The sequence below is a fragment of the Schistocerca serialis genome, chromosome 4, assembly GCF_023864345.2.
Source record: "Schistocerca serialis cubense isolate TAMUIC-IGC-003099 chromosome 4, iqSchSeri2.2, whole genome shotgun sequence".
Taxonomy (NCBI): Eukaryota; Metazoa; Arthropoda; class Insecta; order Orthoptera; family Acrididae; genus Schistocerca; species Schistocerca serialis.
In genome coordinates, this window is record NC_064641.1 from 902,842,374 (window position 1) to 902,868,972 (window position 26,599).

A 26,599-nucleotide genomic window follows, 5' to 3' on the forward strand; every position below is an offset into this window, starting at 1 on the left:
GAAGGCATTGACTGTGTCCTGCCGCTAGCATACTTTACGTACAACCATAATCTCTTTGGATCTTTTGCCAGGTTTCGAGATGAAGTTTCGTAGTGGAAACTGTTATAAGCGTCTCGCACATTGATGTCGGCGTTAAACTTCGAATTTTATTTTCAGTTATGTATCAGAGCGGCATCCTCTACATTCAACGACGCCATTTACGAATATTTTGTAGCAGTTTTGCATTCTGACATACATCATTTACTGCTGTTGGAAAGAAGGCATTAATAAAGGCTTTGCTATTCTTTGCACGCTACGATTTCTGCTTTCGACTAGCAGTGCAGCCGCGCTTTTCCCGTTACTGTGGCTGCGGCGCTAAAGCGACGCAGTGCCCTTCGTGTTCACAAAGGCAAGTATTTGTGTGAGTGTGTGTGAGCGCGAACGGGTCCCGAACGGAGGCAGCCATACGGCTCGACCTCAAAGCCTCTCAGGGTCCTGTCCCCGTCACGCACGTGCGTTTTCTTTTGTGCGAAGCGGAGAAAGGCCGCCACACTCTGCACTGGCTGGCTGGTCTATTTGACACCGGGGGTAGCGGCTGTGGGCGGTGGCACCTTCCGGGGCCGGAAATTCCCGCCGCCAGGCCGTGGGCAGTGAACACATTACCGGCGCTTTGACTCCGTCACGGCTCTGACGCTTTGTGCCGGCGCCGGCAACTGTACGCAAACAAAATCCATTCCCCAGGCGATAACTTCGCACTGTTTGACCCGAGTTCGGCCTGTTCGCTGTTTGGAGACACACGGACCTCTGTCAACCTCGTACAGGCCTGTCAGGTTTTATAAACTTTCATTAGTTCAAAGTCAGTAGCAGTTCTCAAGTGCACGAGAATATAACTAGTTTGCAACGGTGATAAGTAAATTTTGTTGAGTATAAAGGTATGAGGTGTTCTTGCATTTAGAGACTGCAGCATCTCCTGTGTAAAGAACTGTAGAAAATGCCTATTAAAAATGTTCTGAGTGGGTTCTTCATTTAGAGTCGATGATCAAATGCTTCTGTAAATTAATTCTTACAGCGCATGTCCACCACATCGAATGGCTGACAAAGAATAACAATGATTAAAAAATGATGAGACGTGCCCAGTTTATTACCCTTCAACGACATTTATCTGGAGAAATCGGCATCTGCGCAGATTAACAAAACTGATGGAACGATACTGTGCAACAGTAATTGCATGTCATACTAAAGTATCTCTCAGTTTATTACCCCTCAACGACATATATTTGGAGAGATTGACATCTGTGCAGATTAACAGAGCTGAAGGAACGATACTATGCTACGGTAATTGCATGTCATACTAAGGCATATCTCAGTAGCAAGCCATCACCCCAGTATTTGGAAAGTATTCATTACCAGCATTGTATTAAACAACTGCGAAACGAAAAGCAAACTCATCACTTCCGAAATCATCGGATTACGGGGGTTAACTTGGATGGCGGGTGAAGTGGTTCGGCTGTAAGATCCGAGCTGATTCGGCAGTCTTGGAAGACAAGAGATGTTGTCTTCCTTGGTCGGTATCGGCTAAGAAATTAACTAGCACTCTCTGGTTAGTTGGACACGTAACTGAGAACAGTGTAATAAAAGTTACGCAACTACGCATTTCATTGTTTTGTTTATTTTTTATGAAACTGTGAAGAATGAAAATTACTTGTGATTCGTAAAGTGGAATATAATGGCGCTGTTTGTCGTATTCTGCTAATAAAAAGGGAGTGACATCCTGCATACAAAATTAACTAAAATGTAATTATTTATACAGTACCAGTTGCATGGTTGGAGGTCATTATAGCCTAAAGATAACAGATTCACGAACTACATGCTGTTTTCTGCGCTGGGAACAAAACTATAGAAGACTGCAGGTTGGTGAACATATTCAGAACTTATGCATTCCACTCAGGACGATGGAAACAATTAGGCAGCTCGCGTGTACTGCAATCTTAGTACAAGTATGATGAGTAACAAGTCATCTGTGGTAACACAGAGGAGTTATGACGGAAGGAAATTTTCGAGGCAAGGTATTTATCATACACACTTAAATCCCTCCAGCATCATCTCTCGCTATCTGTATCGCTCTCTCATTCGCTTGCCGTACGTGGTATCCCTGGCGGAAAAATATTTGAAGTCTAACTGCTTTGCACTTACGAGGCGTTATTGGCGAGAACTGTGAACTGTAACCGATCAGTGAACCGCCTAACAACTGTGGTAAATAGGCTTCAAACTCTGTTTGAACTGATGACACAAGATCCAGTTTTTGGTTACCATGGAAGTAAATTGGTGTAAATCAGTAATAGGAAGAAGCGCGGTGCTACGAGTGTAGAAGCTAATGTGTGCGCGGTACATGGGATTACGTTGAAAATCATCACTTCAAGATTCATCATGCTGCGAGACGGCGCAGTCTGCAGAGCAGCTTGGGACAGCCACAGACAACAGGTGCGGCGGTGGCAAACAGCGGCTGGCGCAGTTAGCTGCATAGGGCGCGTTTTGAAGTCCACGACGGCGGAGTCGCAAACAACGGCACAGCCCACAGCTACTATACTAGAGTCAGCGGCAGCAAGTCGGGGAAGAAAAGTAGTGTAAGTGTTGCGCATGCGTGCAGGAGTCTAAGATTTAAAACTGGAACATCAGTATTAGTAAAATGTCTGACGAAAAGGATGCAAGATACACTTTCAGAAGGAGTTCAGCCTCACAGTAGTAGTGAAGATCCGGTGGGTCAGATACAGAGAATTGGTAGTGTAGTCGGATAGGGATTCAGCGGGCTGACAAATTTAGTCACAAATAATCCAAGTGAAAACGCAGATTCAAACTTTGGTGATGAATCCGGAATAGTATATTCAATAACCAAAGACATCATTCGGAGTTCTGAAGTAGCCACAAAGGATTTCACAGAGGCAAAGAGAGTGAACTAATAATGAAGACAGTGAAAATGTATATTTAGTGGCTAACAATCTGTAGTGCCTAGCCAAAATGAAATAATTGATTGGAATGACAACGCTACAGAAAGTGACACTAAAGTCGTTATTAACGAATGAGCAACAGATGAGTTACGTATATTAAGTCATGGTACAGCATCAGCTGATGATCAGGATATAAGGTCTGTAAGGTCTAATTTTGCAAGAGCAAAGGGAAAATAAAGAGGTATGAAGAAAAGAAAGAAAAGAAAATTAGGGGAATTTAGAAACGCGCAAAGGAACATAAGGAGGTGTTAAAACAAGTTAATGTAGGAACAGATCAAATAAACGCTAAGTTAATGCCTTAGAACAAAAGGTTACAAATCTTCAACCTAAAACTGAGGGATATGGCAAGGAAACAGATTTTGGAACAAAAGGATGGCCTAAAAATTAGAAGTCAGAAATAAATCAAAAGGTTGACCATGCAACCTAAAAGTTAAATAAGGTCTTCAGTTACACAAGTGGGTATTATGAAAAACAGTTAATGGAATTAGTAATGTAACACAAGAGCAAAACAAATACATCAAACAAAGTAACGATAAACACAGAAGAAAGTGGAATGAAGTACATAGTATTAAAAATGACCATGATGTACTTAGCTGTAACATTTCACATGTAGAATCCTCTTGTATATGCAACACAAGTGCGATTCAGGGTAAACTGAGAGAAATAAAGCAAAAAGTACTTGCTGAGACACAAGACAAAATAGATAATGAAGTTCAACCAAAAGTCGAAATTGGATGTGAACATAAAAGAAAGGAAGGTATTACTTATACAAATGACGTAGAAAATCGCGCCATTGCGTATAAATTCCATAAGACAACTATATACTCAGTAGCCTTATTTATTTATTTACACGTCAAGTTCCGTAGGACCAAATTGAAGAGCAAATCTCCAAGGTCATGGAACGTATCAGTACATGACATTACAACGTAAAAGAAATAACTGATAAAAATAAATGTTTATGAACCCGAAAAAAGTCAGTCCATATGTTTAAGTAAACGCAGTCAACAATAAAACAAGAAGCAGCTTAATTTTTCAAGGAATTCCTCGACAGAATAGAAGGAGTGACGCATGAGGAAACTCTTCAGTTTCGATTTGAAAGTGCGTGGATTACTACTGAGGTTTTTGAATTCGAGTGGTAGCTTATTGAAAATGGATCCAGAAGTATACTGCACACCTTTCTGCACAAGAGTTAAGGAGTCCGATTTAAATGCAGGTTTGATATCTGCCGAGTATTAACTGAGCGAAAGCTACTTATTCTTGGGAACAAGCTTATATAAATATAGTTTGAGGGCGTCATTACTGAAAACATGACAGAACAACTAAAAATCAAATCCGTGGCCACTAAATTAGAAAGACAAGAAAATCAAGGGAAACAGCGGTCAGAAACACATGTAAAACATACAATCAATTTGTTCAAGCATTCGTGAATCAATACTGGTCTTGCAGCACACAAAACAGAGCGAGAGGTGAAGTGTTTATTGACAAAACGTTTGATGGTGAAAAAGTCACTACACCAGAAGTGGACAGGAATAAGGTACTAGAAGTTCCGGTATTGAATTATAATGGCATCAAGATATCAACAAACACCAGACTTGACAGCCAGCTTCTGTCACAGACAGCTAGAAAAAATTGCCATAGTGCATTTCTCTATTAGAGACAAATCTGTCAATTCAGATCTAAGAACCATCATATGCAAGTAGATTACGAGGTTGAATTCGAGACATCTGTGAACGAAGTGCCTCATTCTATTAGGGAAATACCGCCACAACGTTATTACATGACCTGTCAATGAATGACATGAAAAAATATTATAACTACTAAACGCCAGGGGCAGTAACGTTCTTTGTACTGCTATGCTACGGACAATTTCCGCATAGCTGATTTAACTGAAACCATACCTCATTTCTTTCCCTGCTGTTAGATTTTACCCTTCGTTACTTCAGAACTATATCTATCTTCTTTAACATTCTTCACTGTCATGGTTAGTATCAGAAGATTTCCTTAACTGAATGCGTCATCTATGAAACAAACTAGGACAAAATCGAAGTAACCCAGCAGAATAAATATCTGCATAGCACAGGTGAAAAACATACATTTGACGGAATATATGTGCAAAGGCATCTGCTTAGTGTATTCATCTCTTGGTCTCCCTCTACGATTTTTACCCTCCACGCTGCCCTCCAATGATAATTTTGTAATCCCTTGATGCCTCAGAAAATGTCCTACTAACCGGTCCCTTCTTTTTGTCAAGTATGGGATTACAGATACGGCAGCAAGAGATCACAGTACATAGTTACAAGAGATAAGTACCATATTAATGCACATATCAAAAAAGGTATTACAAAGTATGCAGTGGAGCAATTTCTAAATATTTGTTGTTGTTGTTGTGGTCTTCAGTCCTGAGACTGGTTTGATGCAGCTCTCCATGCTACCCTATCCTGTGCAAGCTTCTTCATCTCACAGTACTTACTGCAACCTACATCCTTCTGAATCTGCTTAGTGTATTCATCTCTTGGTCTCCCTCTACGACTTTTACCCTCCACGCTGCCCTCCAATGATAATTTTGTGATCCCTTGATGCCTCAGAAAATGTCCTACTAACCGGTCCCTTCTTTTTGTCAAGTTGTGCCACATACTCCTCTTCTCCCCAATTCTATTCAGTACTTCATCATTAGTTATGTCATCTACACATCTAATCTTCAGCATTCTTCTGTAGCACCACATTTCGAAAGATTCTATTTTCTTCTTCTCCAAACTATTTATCGTCCACGTTTCACTTCCATACATGGCTACACTCCATACAAATACTTTCAGAAAAGATTTATTGACACTTACATCAATACCCGATGTTAACAAATTCCTCTTCTTCAGAAACGCTTCCATTGCCATTGCCAGACTACATTTTCTATCCTCTCTACTTCGACCATCATCAGTTAATTTGCTCCCCAAATAGCAAAAAGCCTTTACTACTTTAAATGTCGCATTTCCTAATCTAATTCCCTCAGCATTTCCGACTTAATTAGACTACATTCCATTATCCTCGTTTTGCTTTTGTTAATGTCCATCTTATATCCTCCTTTCAAGACACTGTCCATTCCATTCAACTGCTCTTCCAAGTCCGTTGCTGTCTCTTATATAACTACAATGTCATCGGCGAACCTCAAAGTTTTTATTTCTTCTCCATGGATTTTAATACCTACTCCGAATTTTTCTTTTGTATCCTGTACTAATTGCTCAATATACAGATTGAACAACATCGGGGAGAGGCTACAACGCTGTCTCACTCCCTTCCCCTTCCCTTTCATTCCCCTCGACTCTTATAACTGCCATCTGCTTTCTGTACGAATTGTAAATAGCCTTTCGCTCCTTGTATTTTACCCCTGCCACCTTTAGAATTTGAAAGAGTGTATTCCACTCATCATTTTCAAAAGCTTTCTCTAAGTCTACAAATGCTAGAAACGTAGGTTTGCCTTTCCTTAATCTTTCTTCTAAGATAAGTCATAAGGTCAGTATTGCCTCACGTGTTCTAATATTTCTACGGAATCCAAACTGATCTTCCCCTTGGTCGGCTTCTACCAGTTTTTCCATTCGTCTGTAAAGAATTAGCGTTAGTATTTTGCAACTGTGACTTACTAAACGGATAGTTCGGTAATTTTCACATCTGTCAGCACCTGCTTTCTTTGGAATTGGGATTATTATATTCTTCTTGAAGTCTGAGGGTATTTCGCCTGTCTCATACATCTTGCTCACCAGATGGTAGAGTTTTGTCAGGACTGGCTCTCCCAAGGCCATCAGTACTTCTAATGCAGTGTTGTCTACTCCTGGGGCCTTGTTTCGACTCAGGTCCTTCAGTGTTCTGTCAAACTCTTCACGCAGTATGGTATCTATCGTATCTCCCATTTCATCTTCATCTACATGCTCTTCCATTTCCATAATATTGTCCTCAAGTCCATCGCCCTTGTATAGACCCTCTATATACTCCTTCCACCTTTCTGCTTTCCCTTCTTTGCTTAGAACTGGGTTTCCATCTGAGGTCTTGATATTCATACAAGTTGTTCTCTTTTCTTCAAAGGTCTCTTTAATTTTCCTGTAGGCAGTATCTATCTTACCCCTAGTGAGATAAGCCTCTACATCCTTACATTTGTCCTCTAGCCATCCCTGCTTAGCCATTTTGCACTTCCTGTCAATCTCATTTTTGAGACGCCTGTATTCCTTTTTGCATGCTTCAATTACCGCATTTTTGAATTTTCTCCTTTCGTCAATTAAGTTCAATATTTCTTCTGTTACCCAAGGATTTCTACTAGCCCTCGTCTTCTTACCTACCTGATCCTCTGCTGCCTTCACTACTTCATCCCTCAGAGCTACCCATTCTTCTTCTACTGTACTTCTTTCCACCATTCCTGTCAATTGTTCCCTTATGCTCTCCCTGAAACTCTGTACAACCTCTGGTTCTTTCAGTTTATGCAGTTTTTTACAACAACGACAAACAAACTTTTATATTTGAAAATAATTTAGCAAGACGAGGGCTATTATATATAACGCAGATGAAATAACGAAGATGGAATAATGTTCGAAAAGATCTGAAGATCGCGGAAAAAGAGGATGATACTAAACCAGGTAAGTGAATATGATAACATACAATAGAAGAAATTCTAGTGACAAAAATAAAAAATTATAACTAAATGTTTTCTTGAGAATATGTACAGAGTATGTCAAAATAGACATATTGTTACCTTTTCTATGACTTGAAACTGCGAAGAAAAGTCGGGCAATTATTTACATAGGGAGCGTCAGGAGAAGTATGGTTATTAGGCGACAAAAGACACTCATGAAAAGTGAGGGAGGAAAGGCAAAGACCCCATCTAAGTTATCCATTAACAAGATTTGTGGGTGAAGTTGTCTCCGCTAACTATTTTATTCTGAACAAGGGAGTAGAAATTTGGTCGACATAAGGCACAATACTGACACGGAAATCTCATATAAGACATAAACGTAGTAAATAAGGTGTAAATATAAGGCCACGTAATATGAATTATAGAGAGTAATTGTGTACACTGGTTTTTAAATATGAAAGGATTGTGGAATCAAGGTCCAGCTAAGAACAAGATAATTAGCCCCTAGATGTTATAAAGTCACATACTGATCGTATATGGAAGTCAACAGAAAATACACAGTCATTACAGGAATACACTTCACTATTACGGTTTGTAGCAACAGTGACAGAAGGAATGAGACCTCATACTGTGAAGTGAGGCAATAATTTGGTAAAAGAATACAGGTGCACTATGCTGAAGCAAGATTGTTACGGGTTCTCTTAATCTACCTGTGAATTGCAATTGTTAGCCTCCGTATGTAATAAGATTTAAAGCACACAGCAGCTGACGCCGGGTAGTGACGCGAGTCACCAACGAAGCGGGCCACTAGTATAAGGTGGTGCTAGCAGGCAGTGAAATCATTAAAGAGTGCGAAGAGTAAAGCGCCAGCTGTATGTGGCGACAGCCGTGACCGAAACAAAGGCAATGATGAACTACTGTCGTAACGGGATGCAAGCAGTGGCGTTGTTTGTAAACAGTCAAAATCAAAACAAACATTATGTATTATGTATTTATATTGTAGTAGTAGATAAATATATGTTTATTTGTTTATTTGAACTTTGTTGAAAGTTACTGGGAAACTAATTTAAGGCGTTTTGTATTGTTACATGGAATTCTACTGGAGCGATACACTAAGGTTGGAAATGGGAGAATGGACTGACAGTTGTTGAACTCAACTACTCAACTCCAGTTAGGAAGGAGTAGAGTTTCATAATGCAAGACAACATCATCAATAAGGGTTGCGGTTGTGTGCTGTTTGCGTATACCCTGGTAAAAGTTGTGAGAGTAATAATCGTCCATCTCCAGGGAATTGCGGAATGTATAGGTGTTGCGTTTGTTTTATTTGTAACCATGTGAAGTGGACGTGTTTACGACATATTCAAATATAAATAAGTGGAAGAGAAGTGTAACGAATGTTTCATCGAACTGAAAGAATGGCAATGCGCAGATATTAGTTGTATAGCAGTGAAACTTCTTATGGCAAATGTGTGGTCAGTTTTTAAAGAGCAGCAATGCACAATGAATAAAAATTTAATTTCTCATAAAAATTTGGTTCAGTTTAATGGACGGCAATGAGCTGAATGTAGGTTAACAGCAATATGAAAAATTGTGATTGAAACTTGGCTAGGAGATATTGGACTGCTACAGAGTATACTCGTGGAAACGATAAATTGAAAAGGAAAGACTGCCAACAACATAAAGGTGAAGAATAATTCGACTTGGGAAATCTTTACTATTAAAAGACTAATTTAATTAGTACAGAAAATGTAAGTAATGATTAATGAATTTGGGATATAAGATTATACACTGATTTATTGAGGTTAATATTGAGGATAACAATTAGTTTTTTTAATCAAAACATTATCAAGCCATTAAGAATATAGATTAATTAATAATTTGAAAATGAAATAATATATGACGGCCGCAGTGGCCGAGCGGTTCTAGGCCCTTCAGTCTGGAACCTGTGACTGCTACGGTCCCAGGTACCAATCCTGCCTCGGGCATGGATGTGTGTGATGTCCTTAGGTTAGTTAGGTTTAAGTAGTTCTGAGTTCTAGGGGACTGATGACCTCAGATGTTAAGTCCTATAGTACTCAGAGCCATTTTTTGAAATAATATAATGCAGATTCAAGTGCTGAAAAATAATAAATAATCATAAGTAATGTAAAATGGTATGGCTTTTAAGAGATAACAGAATTTTTTTTTATTTGAATAAAATTTGGTTATTTCCAAAAATGAATGTCTTCTGCCAGAAAATCTCAGGTTTTAGAAATCTCAGAATGAAGGGGAAGTGTAATATTCCTGGCTTTGCAGCTATCCTACTCAGCTACAAGAAGCTCCTCTTAGAATAGCTGAGAAGGCAGTAGACGGAAGATGACACAATGTGCTGTGAAGTACCAGTGACTCAGGGTGTGTTCGGTACAGGTATCGTGAGGAAGACCACCTAAATATGGCCCTCCTCCGTGACTGGCTGCTGCGTTCGAAAGTAGCGCGCTGAAGCGGTAAACTTCTTTTATAAATGTTAGAAAAACTAAACAGTGAATTTACTTGCATCTCGTATCAAAGCATCTGAGGAGGCGATACAAGTATTTTCACGAATACCCAACAACTGGTCATTCACGGTACGACATCTCCGCCTGTAGTAGCGCAAGGGAGGAAACTTGCAAACAAAACGAAATTAGAGATACCGCTGTTAGTCTAAAACGGAAAAAATCCCTACCAGAGTCTAACAGAGCAAAGACAGGTTCTTGGTTAATTTGGACACAGATATAAGGTAATGTTCGGCCTATTACTGGTCTAATATGAGAGGAGTTCTTAGGAGGCTTGGGGGTGCTACCTACTCCGTGCGTATTCTGGCGTCGGGTGGTCGGATGTGGACCTTGTTCCACTGGACAATCCATCATTAAATGTCCAGCATCACTGCACCTATAACAATACGTAGCTGTAGATTGAAGGCAAGTGGAATCCATCGACCGTTTCACCACTTACTGAGCTCTGTGCGCCAAATTACTATATTTTTCTCTTGTTGCAACGGTAGGTTTCAGCCCTTCAATAACAGTGACAAGTTCATCTAACTCTGACAAGGACATAGGTTTACTAGAAAACATCACTCTTGAATGGTCTTCGGGTCGCACACAACCAATTTTGAACGATGTCTTATTCAGTGACCCGAAGTTCCAAGGCTGCAACAACCGTGCGTACTGTTCCGAGGTAGTCTACCAGGTTTTCGCGAAGGGATTGCACACGCCGAAAATACTTGTGTTGTAGCTCAGCGTTAACCCGGGGTGGCAGTTTTAGTTGCAATCTTGGTGTCATTAATTCACGCAGCGTCCCTGGCTTTCTAAAACCTCACAAAAAACTCTACTCAACAATCCACGGGTTATAGGACACTGTAACTGCATGATCTTTCTTTGTCATAGATCCAAAACACTCGCATGATATTCAAATTACACCGCTAGCCATAAGAAATACTCAACTTGCGTCAGATGTCCGATAGCGACATCAGTAACTCCTTGCAACAAATGCAGAATAAGGGTAGCCTAGCATACTCCTCCACCTTTGACCTTCATACTGTCTTAGCTGCTGCCGCTGCTGCTGCCGTGGGGTTGAGCGATAACAGCCTCGGTAAGTACCCCTCTTCCTAAGTACTGACCCCCCTCCCCCCCCCATATCCCTTCATTTAACACAATAACGCTAACTCTAACCCGCAAATCCTTAACATGGCCAAGAAATCTTTCCACTACATTAGTCTGATCGACATTTAGCTGTAGCCTTTTCAAATCTCCCAAATGATTACTCCAATGGGTAATCTGCGCTTGCACCCAGCACAGTTGTTTACTAGCAGGCTGGTTATCTTGGAAGAAAGTTAGATTTTGCGCCGATCCTAGCAGAGGTGCGTGGCGGAGACTATCCCGTTTAAATAATTTCCCCTTAATCTTGCCACAGGTAAAATTTGCAGTAACTAGGTAATGAAGCAACACCAAAGAATGGTGCTTACACAGGGTGGTCCATTGATCGTGACCGGGCCAAATATCTCGCGAAATAAGCGTAAAATGAAAAAAAACTACAAAGGACGAAACTTGTCTAGCTTGAAGGGGGAAACCAGATAGCGCTATGGTTGGCCCGTTAGATGGCACTGCCATAGGTCAAACGGATATCACTATATCACTACGTTTTTTTTTGTTTTTTGTAATAGGAACCCCCATTTTTTATTAAAAATTCGTGTAGTACGTAAAGAAATACGAATGTTTTAGTTGGACCACTTTTTTCGGTTTATGATAGATGGCGCTGTAATAGTCACAAACATATGGCTCACAATTTTAACGAACAGTTGGTAACAGGTAGGTTTTTTTTAAATTAAAATACAGAACGTAGGTATATTTCAACATTTTATTTCCGTTGTTCCAATGTGATACATGTACCTTTGTGAAATTATCATTTCTGAGAACGCATGCTGTTACAGCATGATTACCTGTACTTGTCCCAGTAATGCAATAAATGCTCAAAATGATGTCCGTCAACCTCAATGCATTTGTCAATACGTATAACGACATTCCTCTCAACAGCGAGTAGTTCGCCTTCTGTAATGTTCGTACATGCACTGACAATGCGCTGACGTATGTTGTCAGGCGTTGTCGGTGGATCACGATAGCAAATATCCTTCAACTTTCCCCGCAGAAGGAAATTCGGGGACATCAGATCCGGTGAACATGCGGGCCTTGGTATGGTGCTTCGATGACAAATCCACCTGTCATGAAATATGCTATTCAATACCGCTTCAACCGCACGCGAGCTATGTGCCGGACATCCATCATGTTGGAAGTACATCGCCATTCTGTCATGCAGTGAAATATCTTGTAGTAACATCGGCAGAACATTACGTAGGAAATTAGTACCATTTAGACTGTCATCGATAAAATAGGAGGCTATTATCCTTCCTCCCATAATGCCACACCACACATTAACCTGCCAAGGTCGCTGATGTTCCACTTGTCGCAGCCATCGTGGACTTTCCGTTGTCCAATGTGCGTATAATGCCGGTTTACGTTACCGCTTTTGGTGTATGACGCTTCGTACCTAAATCGAACGCGTGCAAAAAATCTGACATCGTCCCGTAATTTCTCTTGTGCTCACTGGCAGAAATGTACATGACATTCAAGGTCATCGACATGCAATTCCTGGTGCATAGAATTATGGAACCGGGGCAATCGATGTTGATGTAGCATTCTCAACACCGACGTTTTTGAGATTCCCGATTCTCACGCAGTTTGTCTGCTACTGATGTGTGGATTAGCGGCGACAGCAGTTGAAACATCTACTTGAGCATCAGCATTTGCAGGTCGTGGTTGACGTTTCACATGTGGCTGAACACTTCCTGTTTCCTTAAATGACCTAACTATCCGGCGAACGGTCCGGACACTTGGATGATGTCGTCCAGGATACCGAGCAGCATACATACCACATGCCCGTTGGACATTTGGATCACAATAGCCATACATCAACCAGATATCGACCTTTTCCGCAATTGGTAAACGGTCCATTTTAACACGGGTAATGTATCACGAAGCAAATACCGTCAGCACTGGCGGTATATTACGTGATACCACGTACCTTTTCGTTTGTGACTGTTGCAGCGCCATCTACTACAAAGCGAAATAAGTGGTCCAACTAAAACATTCATATTTTTTTACGTAGTACACGAATATGTCATAAAAATCTGGGTTCATATGTAAAAAAAAAACGCAGTTGATATCCGTTTGATCTATGCTAGCGCCATGTAGCGGGCCATTCATAGCGCCATTTGGTTTCGCTCTTCTAGCTAGACGAGTTTTGCTCTTAGTAGTTTTTTCGTTTGATGCTTATTTCGTGAGATATTTGGCCCGGTCACTATCAATGGACCACCCTGTATATGGATCAGCAACTCATAACTAATATCAAGCTCCACCTTTACAAAACATCAACTGAAATGATTCTGAATCGCCTAGAAAAGAAATTTAGGGCACAGTACAAACGTGGTACACAACTGTTACCAGATCGGAGGCGAACAGTGTCAGATAAATACTTGAGCACTCTCAAGAATATACTGCGGTCCTAAAGGCTCCACTGCAGATATAGACTAACCTGGAGACGAGAACGTGTCCACACAAACGAAGGAACACATTTCCCCTTAAATTTTCTTGCAGCACACTCCTTACAGCCTCAACCTTTCAAAAGGCGAAGTCCGGCTAAAGCGCTCTAACAGCCAACAGATCTCAGAAAGGAGTTCGTAGGGACTCTCACTCAGCTCCGTGCGCGCCTATGTCGTGTTCCCGTCGGCCCCTCCTCTGTATTTATCGGTCGCCCAAAACCAACTCTCTTTCGTCACGCTAGACAGTTGCGTCACTGACCGCAGAGGACGCCGCCCTACGCAGAACCAAAGGTAAGCGATCGGAAGTATCAACGAGACATCGACATAGAGCCGCCATGGCTCAGCGCCTCTCAATACCATGCTATCATTCCATTATTTCGATAGTGTTAATCACCAGGAGAATAATAAACGACTGCTAAACGGAAAGGCAGGGATCTGGCACTTCTAAGATCTTCGGTTCCCACTTATCTTGGATGGCGGGAAAAGTGGTTTGGCTGCAAGATCAGTGTAGATTTGTGTTTGAACACCACTCGAAATGTTCGATCTTCTGATCGGACTGCGATCTAGTGGCTTTTGTTGGTACTATCTCAACGATCTTTCTTGGCGTTATTGACACACTACGGATTTTAACAATAAAAATAAATGAAAGAGGACTGAAACATCTTCTACGGTGCACATCACGCTTAATAATGACTGGTAATTCATAAACAAGAGACAGAAATCATGATTCTGCCCAATTCCCGAGCTTTCGCTCGTCCTGCGATCTAGTGAGGTTTGACGTGTCATTCCAATGTAATTTATACTCGCGATGAAAATTACAGTCACTACATTATGAAAGATTTCGTTTGTTCTCCCATTCATTTTTGATCAACTGTCTGCAGTGTGTCATTTGAATGTTGTCGTCTTGTTTTCAAACTGGTTAACATCTGGTAAAGTTTTTATCCTTTATTATACATGAAAAGGTAACTGAACGGCTCATTTACAGTGTCCTTGCTAACTCACTTCTGCCTCCCGTAAACGAATGAAATATTATACTGGGTTCAGTCAAACAACCTATTCGGAGGAAGACATTTACGAATTTGTCTGTTACCTATACTTAAAAATCATTATAAATATTTATACCTTATATCCATGGATACCGGTACTGTATGAGAACTCGTATAGTAATTATGTTAAAAAAATAGGATAGGACTTAATGTTTCTTCCTACACTGTTTCACGAATCTGTAAAATGTACGCAGAGCTCATTGTTGTGGCTAGTTTGTAGTTTCTTGCACATCCCTTGCACACGCGTGAGTCAGAATGTCACGTGTCTGTTCGAACGAGCTCGACGCTATAGCGAATGCAGCGGTGTATAGGGAAATATCGTGCCGTTGGAATGCGAGCATCGTTAGCCTATCCCTAGATCCGAGCTGGTTCGGCTGTCTCGTAAGGCAAGAGTTGTTGTCTACCTTGCTTGGTACCTCTGGTACTGGAGAACAGTTTGACAGCAATTACGCAAACACACAGTTCAATAGTTTCTTCATTTTCTATGACAGTTTGAAAAATGAAAATTATTTGTGATTCGTAAAGTGGACTATAATTGTGCAGTTCTCGCATTCTGCTAGTAAAACGAGTGCCATCCCAGGAAAAACAAACTAATTAAACAACTGGTTATTTATAAAATACCAGTTCCTCGCTAAGAGTTTATTACAGCCTCAAGATAACGGGTTAACGATCTACATCCCATTTTCTGCGCAGGGAACAAAAACTATAGAAGTTTTCAGGTTGGAGAACATTATTCAGAACTTATGCGTTCCTCTCAGAGCGGTGGAAGCGAAATAGGCATCTCGCGTGTACTGCAAATGAGATCACCTGCCAGGTCTTCTGTGGTACCACAGAGGAGGTGTCCGCCCCGGTAGCTGAGTGGTCAGCGTGACAGACTGTCAATCCTAAGAGCCCGCGTTCGATTCCCGGCTGGGTGGGAAATTTTCTCCACTCAGGGACTGGGTGTTGTGTGGTCCTACTCATCATCATTTCATCCCCATCTACGCGCAGGTCGCCGAAGTGGCGTGAAATCGAAAGACCTGCACCAGGTGAACGGTCTACCCGACGGGAGGCTCTAGCCACACGACATTTCCATTTACAGAGGAGGTATGGAAGAGGGAGATTTAAGATATTCATCACACACATGCAAATCCCACCCGCATTATCCCTCTGCATCTGTATCGCTCTCTCATTCACTTGTCGTAACTTGTATTTTTGTCGTCTATGTATCCATTAACCTTCCAGAGTATCAGTGCTGTTTTACAACTAACTGACCTTTACGGGTGGTAAAACACATACATATATATATTTTACGGTCGTTTTTATTCGATTTTAGCCATCTGATCATCCCTTACAGTGAATTTTGTTAATCTGTGGCTCATAGTGAGGTTCGTCTAGTGGTAATGGTGAGAAGGGGGAACCATTTTGTCTGCAATAAGGACTAACCGAAGACAGGAGAGATAGGGAGACAGAAGGGAGAACGCGAAGAGAGTTGGATGGCGCTGAAAGTGGAGGAAGGTTGTAGCATATTAAGGAAAAGCTACACGACAGTGAACATTGGATAGCTTCCTATCAGTCGGGAAGATACATTGAAAAAGGAAAAACGTTTGTAGTGTGTAACATGTGAGCTACTGTTCAATACGTCGACAGCCGTCACAGTCACATAGTCACGCAGAAGGCCTATAATCGATGTGATCACAATGTGTCTAACTTGAAACGAGGTACTAACCTTCGGTGGAAACAGTTCTTTAATTTGACTCACAAGAACGCGTCATAGAATCGAAAAGGATTCACAGTTGTCTTTTGTGTCTCTCTGCTGATTCATCTTTGATCACCATTTCTGCGTGTAAATTAACAGTATCTCCTTAGCTCATTCCTCAGTAATATTCACTAATTTATCTCTAACTGGCGTTTGTTGCTCTTGACTGATGTTGTGATCCTAAGAAACTGGATGTCGACGGAATGTTATGCTCCTAGCTTCTCTCCTCATTTGTCAGACCATGGTGCCCATAGCTTCAGTAGAACTAAGTTTTGTAAAATAGACCCCGCATCTATCGTGTAACTTGAGTACACTACAGACAAGTACTCGAGTATAAACATAAATATTGTCATAGACATGCACTGAAACATTTATGTGGAGTAGTGGAATACTCAGGCATGCTTTAAGCCAGGGAATATGCAGAGCTACAAAAGAATCTAAATATACGCGTAAAAGACCAGTGCTAGAGGCAGAAATAGCTGAAAAATTTACATGCTGATGACACTAGCGGATGCAAGCAAAAAGGAAACGATATTTCGGAGCTCAGCACTCGCACTTCTAATGTTTATGAAAGTGAGTGATTTCAGATCAAAACCCAAACCTAATTTAGGTATCTGTTTGATTGTAGATTGAGCTGTGGGGGATACTCTTATCTAGTAGGGGAGTAATCCAGTTCGTTCTGACATGCACGCTCTCTCTTTGGTTTTCCTCTTCTGGCCGCTAATTAAGAGCGGTACTTGCGGCTATGGTTTTCTTGGTCTTCCGCTCCGGGGCGCTGGTGGTCGTGCCAGTTGCTTGGACATATGTTGTTTTGGCGAACCTTGGAGTGACTTCTCGCGGCTCTGAGGTATGAACTGAGGAGTGTGTCGGCGGCTGGCTGGTGGTGATGGCCTCCAATGGGTGTATATATTGTACTACCTGATCCTGAATGCTTATGCATGCTATGTGGATTCTCGTCGTTTGCTGCTGCTAATGGTGGGCACCTGCTATTTCTATGAAGTTGTGTTTTGCGGTCAATCTGATCGTAATTTGTGTTTACAGCCGGAAAGAGTGATTTGTGTATGATTATCCCCACCATGGCGGGAATAAGGAGTTCACCCTTGGTTCCGGTATATGTCGAGTAGTGGCGTTATGAGTGTAAAACACTGCCCAGTGACGGCAGCACTAAGAGCGAGTAGTGGGAAGGCTGCATCAGTCATTCAAGGATAGTGCGCACGCCATGATTAGTGTTAAGATAGTGTGCCTGTAATGTTACTTGAGTGTCTTATGATTTATTCTGTGGTCTGCGTTTGAAGGCGCCGTGACTTTGGTGTCCTGTGTTATGGGTTTTTACGCTCTTGGTTCTGCATGCCGTTAACTTCTCCAGACTTTATGCTTGTTTTTGGAGTCTGCCTGTAAGAGTAAAGACATAAGAGCGGTAAGAAGTGAATAATTTGCCGTGCTATTTGTTTGAGGTCTTGCATGTGTTAAGGGTATTACATTTAAGGCGTTCGATACAGTTCCGCGCTGTCGCCTGATAAAGTAAGAGCCTACGGAATATCAGACCAGTTTTGTGGCAGGATTGAAGAGTTTTTAGCAAACAGAACACTTCATGTTGTTATCAATGGAGAGACGTCTACAGACGTTAAAGTAACCTCTGGCGTGCCACAGGGGAGTGTTATGGGACCATTGCTTTTCACAATATACACTCCTGGAAATAGAAAAAAGAACACATTGACACCGGTGTGTCAGACCCACCATACTTGCTCCGGACACTGCGAGAGGGCTGTACAAGCAATGATCACACGCACGGCACAGCGGACACACCAGGAACCGTGGTGTTGGCCGTCGAATGGCGCTAGCTGCGCAGCATTTGTGCACCGCCGCCGTCAGTGTCAGCCAGTTTGCCGTGGCATACGGAGCTCCATCGCAGTCTTTAACACTGGTAGCATGCCGCGACAGCGTGGACGTGAACCGTATGTGCAGTTGACGGACTTTGAGCGAGGGCGTATAGTGGGCATGCGGGAGGCCAGGTGGACGTACCGCCGAATTGCTCAACACGTGGGGCGTGAGGTCTCCATAGTACATCGATGTTGTCGCCAGTGGTCGGCGGAAGGTGCACGTGCCCGTCGACCTGGGACCGGACCGCAGCGACGCACGGATGCAGCCCAAGACCGTAGGATCCTACGCAGTGCCGTAGGGGACCGCACCGCCACTTCCCAGCAAATTAGGGACACTGTTGCTCCTGGGGTATCGGCGAGGACCATTCGCAACCGTCTCCATGAAGCTGGGCTACGGTCCCGCACACCGTTAGGCCGTCTTCCGCTCACGCCCCAACATCGTGCAGCCCGCCTGCAGTGGTGTCGCGACAGGCGTGAATGGAGGGACGAATGGAGACGTGTCGTCTTCAGCGATGAGAGTCGCTTCTGCCTTGGTGCCAATGATGGTCGTATGCGTGTTTGGCGCCGTGCAGGTGAGCGCCACAATCAGGACTGCATACGACCGAGGCACACAGGGCCAACACCCGGCATCATGGTGTGGGGAGCGATCTCCTACACTGGCCGTACACCACTGGTGATCGTCGAGGGGACACTGAATAGTGCACGGTTCATCCAAACCGTCATCGAACCCATCGTTCTACCATTCCTAGACCGGCAAGGGAACTTGCTGTTCCAACAGGACAATGCACGTCCGCATGTATCCCGTGCCACCCAACGTGCTCTAGAAGGTGTAAGTCAACTACCCTGGCCAGCAAGATCTCCGGATCTGTCCCCCACTGAGCATGTTTGGGACTGGATGAAGCGTCGTCTCACGCGGTCTGCACGTCCAGCACGAACGCTGGTCCAACTGAGGCGCCAGGTGGAAATGGCATGGCAAGCCGTTCCACAGGACTACATCCAGCATCTCTACGATCGTCTCCATGGGAGAATAGCAGCCTGCATTGCTGCGAAAGGTGGATATACACTGTACTAGTGCCGACATTGTGCATGCTCTGTTGCCTGTGTCTATGTGCCTGTGGTTCTGTCAGTGTGATCATGTGATGTATCTGACCCCAGGAATGTGTCAATAAAGTTTCCCCTTCCTGAGACAATGAATTCACGGTGTTCTTATTTCAATTTCCAGGAGTGTATATAAATGACCTAGTAGATAGTGCCGGAAGTCCCATGCGGCTTTTCGCGGATGATACTGTAGTATACAGAGAAGTTGCAGCATTAGAAAATTGTAGCGAAATGCAGGAAGATCTGCAGCGGATAAGCACTTGGTGCAGGGAGTGGCAACCGACCCTTAAGATAGGCAAATGTAATGTATTGCGAATACATAGAAAGAAGGATCCTTTATCGTATGATTATATGATAGCGGAACAAACACTGGTAGCAGTTACTTCTGTAACATATCTGCGAGTATGCGTGCGGGACGATTTGAAGTGGAATGATCATATAAAATTAATTGTTGGTAAGGCGGGTACCAGGTTGAGATTCATTGGGAGAGTCCTTAGAAAATGTAGTCCATCAACAAAGGAGGTGCCTTACAAAACACTCGTTCGACCTATACTTGAGTATTGCTCATCAGTGTGGGATCCGTACCAGATCGATTTGACGGAGGAGATAGAGAAGATCCAAAGAAGAGCGGCGCGTTTCGTCACAGGGTTATTTGGTAACCGTGATAGCGTTACGGAGATGTTTAACCAACTCAAGTTAGAGACCCTGCAAGAGAGGCGCTCTTCATCGCGGTGTAGCTTGCTCGCCAGGTTTCGAGAGGGTGCGTTTCTGGATGAGGTATCGAATATATTGCTTCCCCCTACTTATACCTCCCGATGAGATCACGAATGTAAAATTAGAGAGATTAGAGCGCGCACGGAGGCTTTCAGACAGTCGTTCTTCCCGCGAACCATACGCGACTGGAACAGGAAAGGGAGGTAATGACAGTGGCGCGTAAAGTGCCCTCCGCCACACAGCGTTGGGTGGCTTGCGGAGTATAAATGTAGCTGTAGATGTAGATTAAATGGGGGCATAACTCTGAAATAATAGGGTTTGTGTTGTGTCCTTTGGTTTGGATGTCTGTCTTTTTTTTTTTTTTTTTTTTTTTTTTTTAGAAAAAAAAAAATGTTACAGTGTACTACGAGCGGCGGGTATAATCAGTTGGGGATTGACCAATACAGGGGGCGGCGCCTTGATTTAAATATGTTCGGACGCCGTTAGATCGGCCAGCTACGTTTTGGTGACTCTCGGCGCAACTTGGTTGTATCCTGTCAGCGTCATTGCTCGCCCCCACTAGATGATAGAAGTTGACTATTCTCTCTTGTAACTATTTGCAGATTCCTCTCGTTAATGTGTTCGGGCTACGCCAAGGCGTGTCCCCTGTTCCTATAACTTGGGTCACGCTTGTATTAGGGTGGGTCATCCGTTGGGGTGTGCCCGCTGTTGCGAGGAACTTAAACTGGCTATTTAGACAATTGCTTTTTCCGCCAGAATATTGTTGATATACTTGAAAGGGATTTCACGAGTGAGTTCAGTGGAATAAGACACAATATAATTGGTGGAATTCCGTTGTTGTATGATATGTTTGTTGGTCTAAGGTTCCCGTTGTGCAATTTGCCCTTTTACTGAAACTTCGTTATTTAATATTCTGTACTGTTGCTTGTTTTACCAATGGGGATTTAGCCCCGGTAAATTACTGTCAAACTTGTGGGCTATTACGCTTGTCATAAATATTTATCTGCGAGTATTTGTTATGAAGTTGAAAGGAAGGATCTTTCAAATGGTTCAAATGGCTCTGAGCACACTGGGACTAAACTTCTTGAGGTCATCAGTCCACTAGAACTTAGAACTACTTAAATCTAACTAACCTAAGGACATCACACACATCTATGCCCGAGGCAGGATTCGAAGCTGCGACCGTAGCGGTCGCGTGGTTCCAGACTGTAGCGCCTAGAACCGCTCGGCAACACCGGCCGGCGAAGGATCTTTATTTCACTTGTTTCATTCCATATACTCTTGTGAAGACTGTTATGGTTTTTAATTATATTTGTTATTGGTGGCTATTGGAAGGCCAGTATTGTAACATATTTTGTAAAACTGTATATGTATAATAATTCTTTGTGAAGTACATGCCTGTGTTTGCGTTTTCTTGTGACTGACCCTTGTGACTGGTTTGAGGATTGTAAATTTCACGTCGCAGAAACCATTGGTCATACACAAAATGAGTATTCGTAAAAAAAAAAAAAATCGCGTTTTTGTAGTTTCGTAGATGAATTTAAAATCCATTAGTAAAATTACAGCCATCTTCTTTGAATCTTACATGCGGATTTGCAGGACGAATACAGCTTTTAATAACAACCTTCGAGTAGTTAATAATTAAATGATAATTAATTGAAACCCTCTGCTGCCGACAGGTGTTGTTGGCATACCTCGATGGGGACAGCTGAAAATGTGTGCCCCGACCGGGATTCGAATCCGGGATCACCTGCGTACGTGGCAGATGCTCTATCCATCTGAGCCACCGAGGACACAGGCGAAGAGCGCGACTGCAGGGACCTATCCCTTGCACGCTTCCCGTGAGACCCACATTCCCAACTGTCCACAAGCTACATACGTAATGTTCCCAATAGACACTTTGCCAATTCACTCATTACTCGCGCACACTAAGGTGACGATTCCCGTAAGAGTTCGGGCAACCTGTGCAGGAATCGTCACCTTAGTGAGCGAGAGTAATGAGTGGATTGGCAAAGTGTCTATTAGGAACATTACGTATGTAGCTTGTGGACAGTTGGGAATGTGGGTCTCACGGGAAGCGTGCAAGGGATAGGTACCTGCAGGCGCGCTCTTCGCCTGTGTCCTCGGCGGCTCAGACGGATAGAGCGTCTGCCATCTACATCTACATCTACATCCATACTCCGCAAGCCACCTGACGGTCTGTGGCGAAGTGTACCTTGTGTACCTCTATCGGTTCTCCCTTCTATTCCAGTCTCGTATTGTTCGTTGAAAGAAGGATTGTCGGTATGCTTCTGTGTGGGCTCTAATCTCTCTGATTTTATCCTCATGGTCTCTTCGCGAGATATACGTAGGAGGGAGCAATATACTGCTTGACTCTTCGGTGAAGGTATGTTCTCGATACTTTAACTAAAGCCCGTACCGAGCTACTGAGCGTCTCTCCTGCAGAGTCTTCCACTGGAGGTTATCTATCATCTCCGTAACGCTCTCGCGATTACTAAATGATCCTGTAACGAAGCGCGCTGCTCTCCGTTGGATCTTCTCTATCTCTTCTATCAACCCTGTCTGGTACGGATCCCACACTGCTGAGCAGTATTCAAGCAGTGGGCGAACAAGCGTACTGTAACCTACTTCCTTTGTTTTCGGATTGCATTTCCTTAGGATTCTTCCATTGAATCTCAGTCTGGCATCTGCTTTACCGACGATCAACTGTATATGATCATTCCATTTTAAATCACTCCTAACGCGTACTCCCAGATAATTTATGGAATTAACTGCTTCCAGTTGTTGACCTGCTATTTTGTAGCTAAATGATAAGGGATCTGTCTATGTACTCGCAGCACATTACACTTGTCTATATTGAGATTCAATTACCGTTCCCTGCACCATGCGTCAATTCGCTGCAGATCCTCCTACATTTCAGTATAATTTTCCAATGTTACAACCTCTCGATACACCACAGCATCATCTGCAAAAAGCCTCAGTGAAATTCCGATGTCATCCATGGAAGCAGGAGATCCCGGGTCGAGTCCCGGGCGGGGGACACATTTTCAGCTGTCCCCATCGAGGTATGTCAGTAACACCTGTCGGCAGCTGAGGTTTTCAATTAATTATCATTTATTCTAGGGAAGCTGCACGGTCATTAATGTTATTTCTTCTTTCGAGAACAGTTACTATCTTCATATACAATTAATAATTAATGTTCGCTAAGTCCTTTAATGTTATAAAACCTTTATTTTCAGCAGGGCTTTGATAAGGACTTGCATTTCTACAGTTGCTAGACGCATACCACCTCATAATGTTGCTTGAACATGGCATCGCACGCTTTCAAGGATGTATACCTGTGATGCTACTGTTTTACAAATTTTGAATAATGGAGTGTCATAGGGAAAAATATTATTCATATACGTCCATTTTTTGGGAATGATGCTGAAATTTGTTGCTTACGTCTCATTATAGAAAGGATGACATTTTTTTGAATGCGTCTTATAGGAAAACTGAAAAATATGAGAACTTATCACATAAGTATGGGGGTTAGGCTGATTCTAGTTGAATATGGCCTATTATTCTTTTATGTTATCAAACCTAACTCTTCCCCTTCCTAGTTTAATGACGCTTATGGAAACAGACTGCTCTCTTTGGCTCTTGTTTCTTTAGGACCCAATAAATAGCCCATAACTGTCATTATAGTTAACATTATTTTGAACTCAAAATGGCAGCCTAGAAGTGCACTTGTGCTCGTGTTTACACAGGTGACTAAATGCTTTCAGCCTAATCTTAATGACCATAATTTATGACCCAAAAATGGCGTCCTCCCCCCTCCATTATTATAGTATGCTCGTACTGATCCCCCACCACCAGTCACTGCCCGCTGCTGCCACTCTCCCAGTACCAGGCATCCTGAGACAGATCATTATCCTCGCGCTCTTTACCTTGCTCAAGGAACGATACCACGAAGCATCAGCCAGCAGCTGCAGAGATCAGCCATCGTCTGTAGGGAAAAAAAAGAAGTCTATTACAACTGAATTTAAGTACGAATTGCTCCACCTCTTTCTCACTGCCAATTAGAACTGTTATTATTACTGTCATTCAGTAACTTTTTCATTTAGTGGTATTCTTTACCACAGTGCACCGCACCAACGATGATGAAGATAATGCAGTCAGCCAGCGAGGTCTGCACAGCAACTGCCTGATTTATCAGACCATGTTTCCACCACCTACTTCTTCCTCATTCAACTCTAAGCCTCAATCACAGCAGCAGCAGCAGCAGTACTGCACCACATATACGTTCCAGCAGGACGCAAAAGAAATTTTTTCGAAGACTGTAAGCCCCTGCTCTCACTGACATTGCCACCACCTGGTGCGTGGACAGAACAGCACACCTCGTCGATTAAACTGATGCTGTTCTCAAATATGTACTGGATAATATACATCTGAGTGGGAGTAAACACATAGTTTGGGGGTATCCTCTGGAGAAGAGTTCAATACGGTAGAAGTGTTTGAAAATCGTCAACATAGGTGTATGAAGGTTGTGCTTTCATTATATGAGTGGTGGCAATTATGTGCGAATTTGTCTAATGTGATTTCTCCGTGCAACATTAAAACGAACCGTCCTGTGCTACTCGGCCTCCACACAACATGTGTTGGGGGCTACCTAAAACCAACTGCAATTTACAAGAATGAGAATAGTTTAGAGTACAGCCAATTTCAGGAATTAACACTGTGAAAATTGATGTCCACTAGTTCTGCTTTCAGTATGCCGTAAGTGTCTTTGTCTCGAGTGGTGGGTGTATGGGTATGGATGATATGGTCTTACGGAGTTCACTAATGGCGACATTTCGGTGGACGTTATCACGAGAAATTTTGGTATGTGCTGTGATTCAGCACACAGTGTGTATGGTGCTTCACTCATACCCAGTGTGGCTAAATAAATTAGTGTATATAGTTGCATTTGATACTAAAACATACAATGTTGTCTGAAATTAAAAAGGAGAATAAATAACTTTCTACGTCTAAAATGTTATCACTTTACTTCAAATATGTAACCAAGTCAGTAGTGCAATTACACCAAAAGAAAATAGAGAGAGCTATCATTACCGTCTGGCTAAGCAATACTGAATGTTCATTCTTACAAGCAGTGGAACAACCTAAATACGTGAATGATGGAGTTTTTTCTAAACAAAATGATGAAGAGGGTTATATATTTGATAATAGAATGATTTGTGGCTTATTCTCTATATTTATGTAATGCAGTATCTCTTTTGTACAGAGAGATACATAGTATCGATTAAAAAATACAGCTATAAATTTTTCCTTTGGTAGATGATGACAAATGAATATCAAATTGCAGAGAGATGGGAAGAATATTTCAATGACTTGTTAAAATGTGAAGGCCCAACGACACACTTTAACTTCCCCCGTATCACAGACAGCAGACCCTGAATACCTACCGCCAACTGCAGAAGAGGTCAGGAAACACATAAAACGGCTTAAAATGGATAGAAGTCCAGTAGAAATAATTCAGGAAGGGCGTGAATACCTACCGCCAACTGTAGAAGAGGTCAGGAAACACATAAAACTGCTTAAAATGGATAGAAGTCCAGGAGAAATAATTCAGGAAGGGGGTGAATATCTTGTACCAAGGATTCACAAATTAATAGAGACCATTTGGAAGACTGAAAACATTCCAGACGACTGTAGCAATGCCCTAATCTGACCCATCCCCAAGTAGAGTGACCGAATGGCATGTGAAAACTACTGTGGTATCGTTCTGCTCAAAATTTGTTGTAAGATCTTCTCAAACTGTCTTCTAGATCGAATCCAACCGTTGCAGGCTCCATCATTGGAGAATATCAAGGAGGATTTCGTCACTTGAGATCTACTATCGACCATATCTTTGTCCTACGTCAGATCGTAGATAAAAGGTGGGAGTTTGGCCAAGAACTAGACATGCTGTTTGTCGACTTGAGGAAAGCATATGATTGCATTCATCGGCAAAGTATACTGAGGTATCTGGAAGAGTTCGGTTTTGTCAAGAAACTTGTAAACCTCACGAAGGCCTGCCTGATGGCTTCTACAGCAAAGGTAAAAATCGGAAATAAGGCCACCGAAGTATTTAAAATAAAAACTGGGCTACCTGTTCTTTTCAGTCTCACATTAGAAAAGGTAATGCGAGATATGTCATGATGTGAACATCAAGTACCTCGGATATGCCGATGATACAGTGCTATTATCTGGGTTGCAAGAAGAATTAGGGGAGATGGCTGACATCTGGAAACAACAGCGAGGAAAATTGGACTTCAAGTAAATCGTGAGAAGGCGGAATACATGGTTCTACACCGCAAACATTATGAGACTCAAGAACCACATCCATCCTTACAGACAACTGAAGGTTCTTATCGTCAAGTCAGGGACTTCAAAT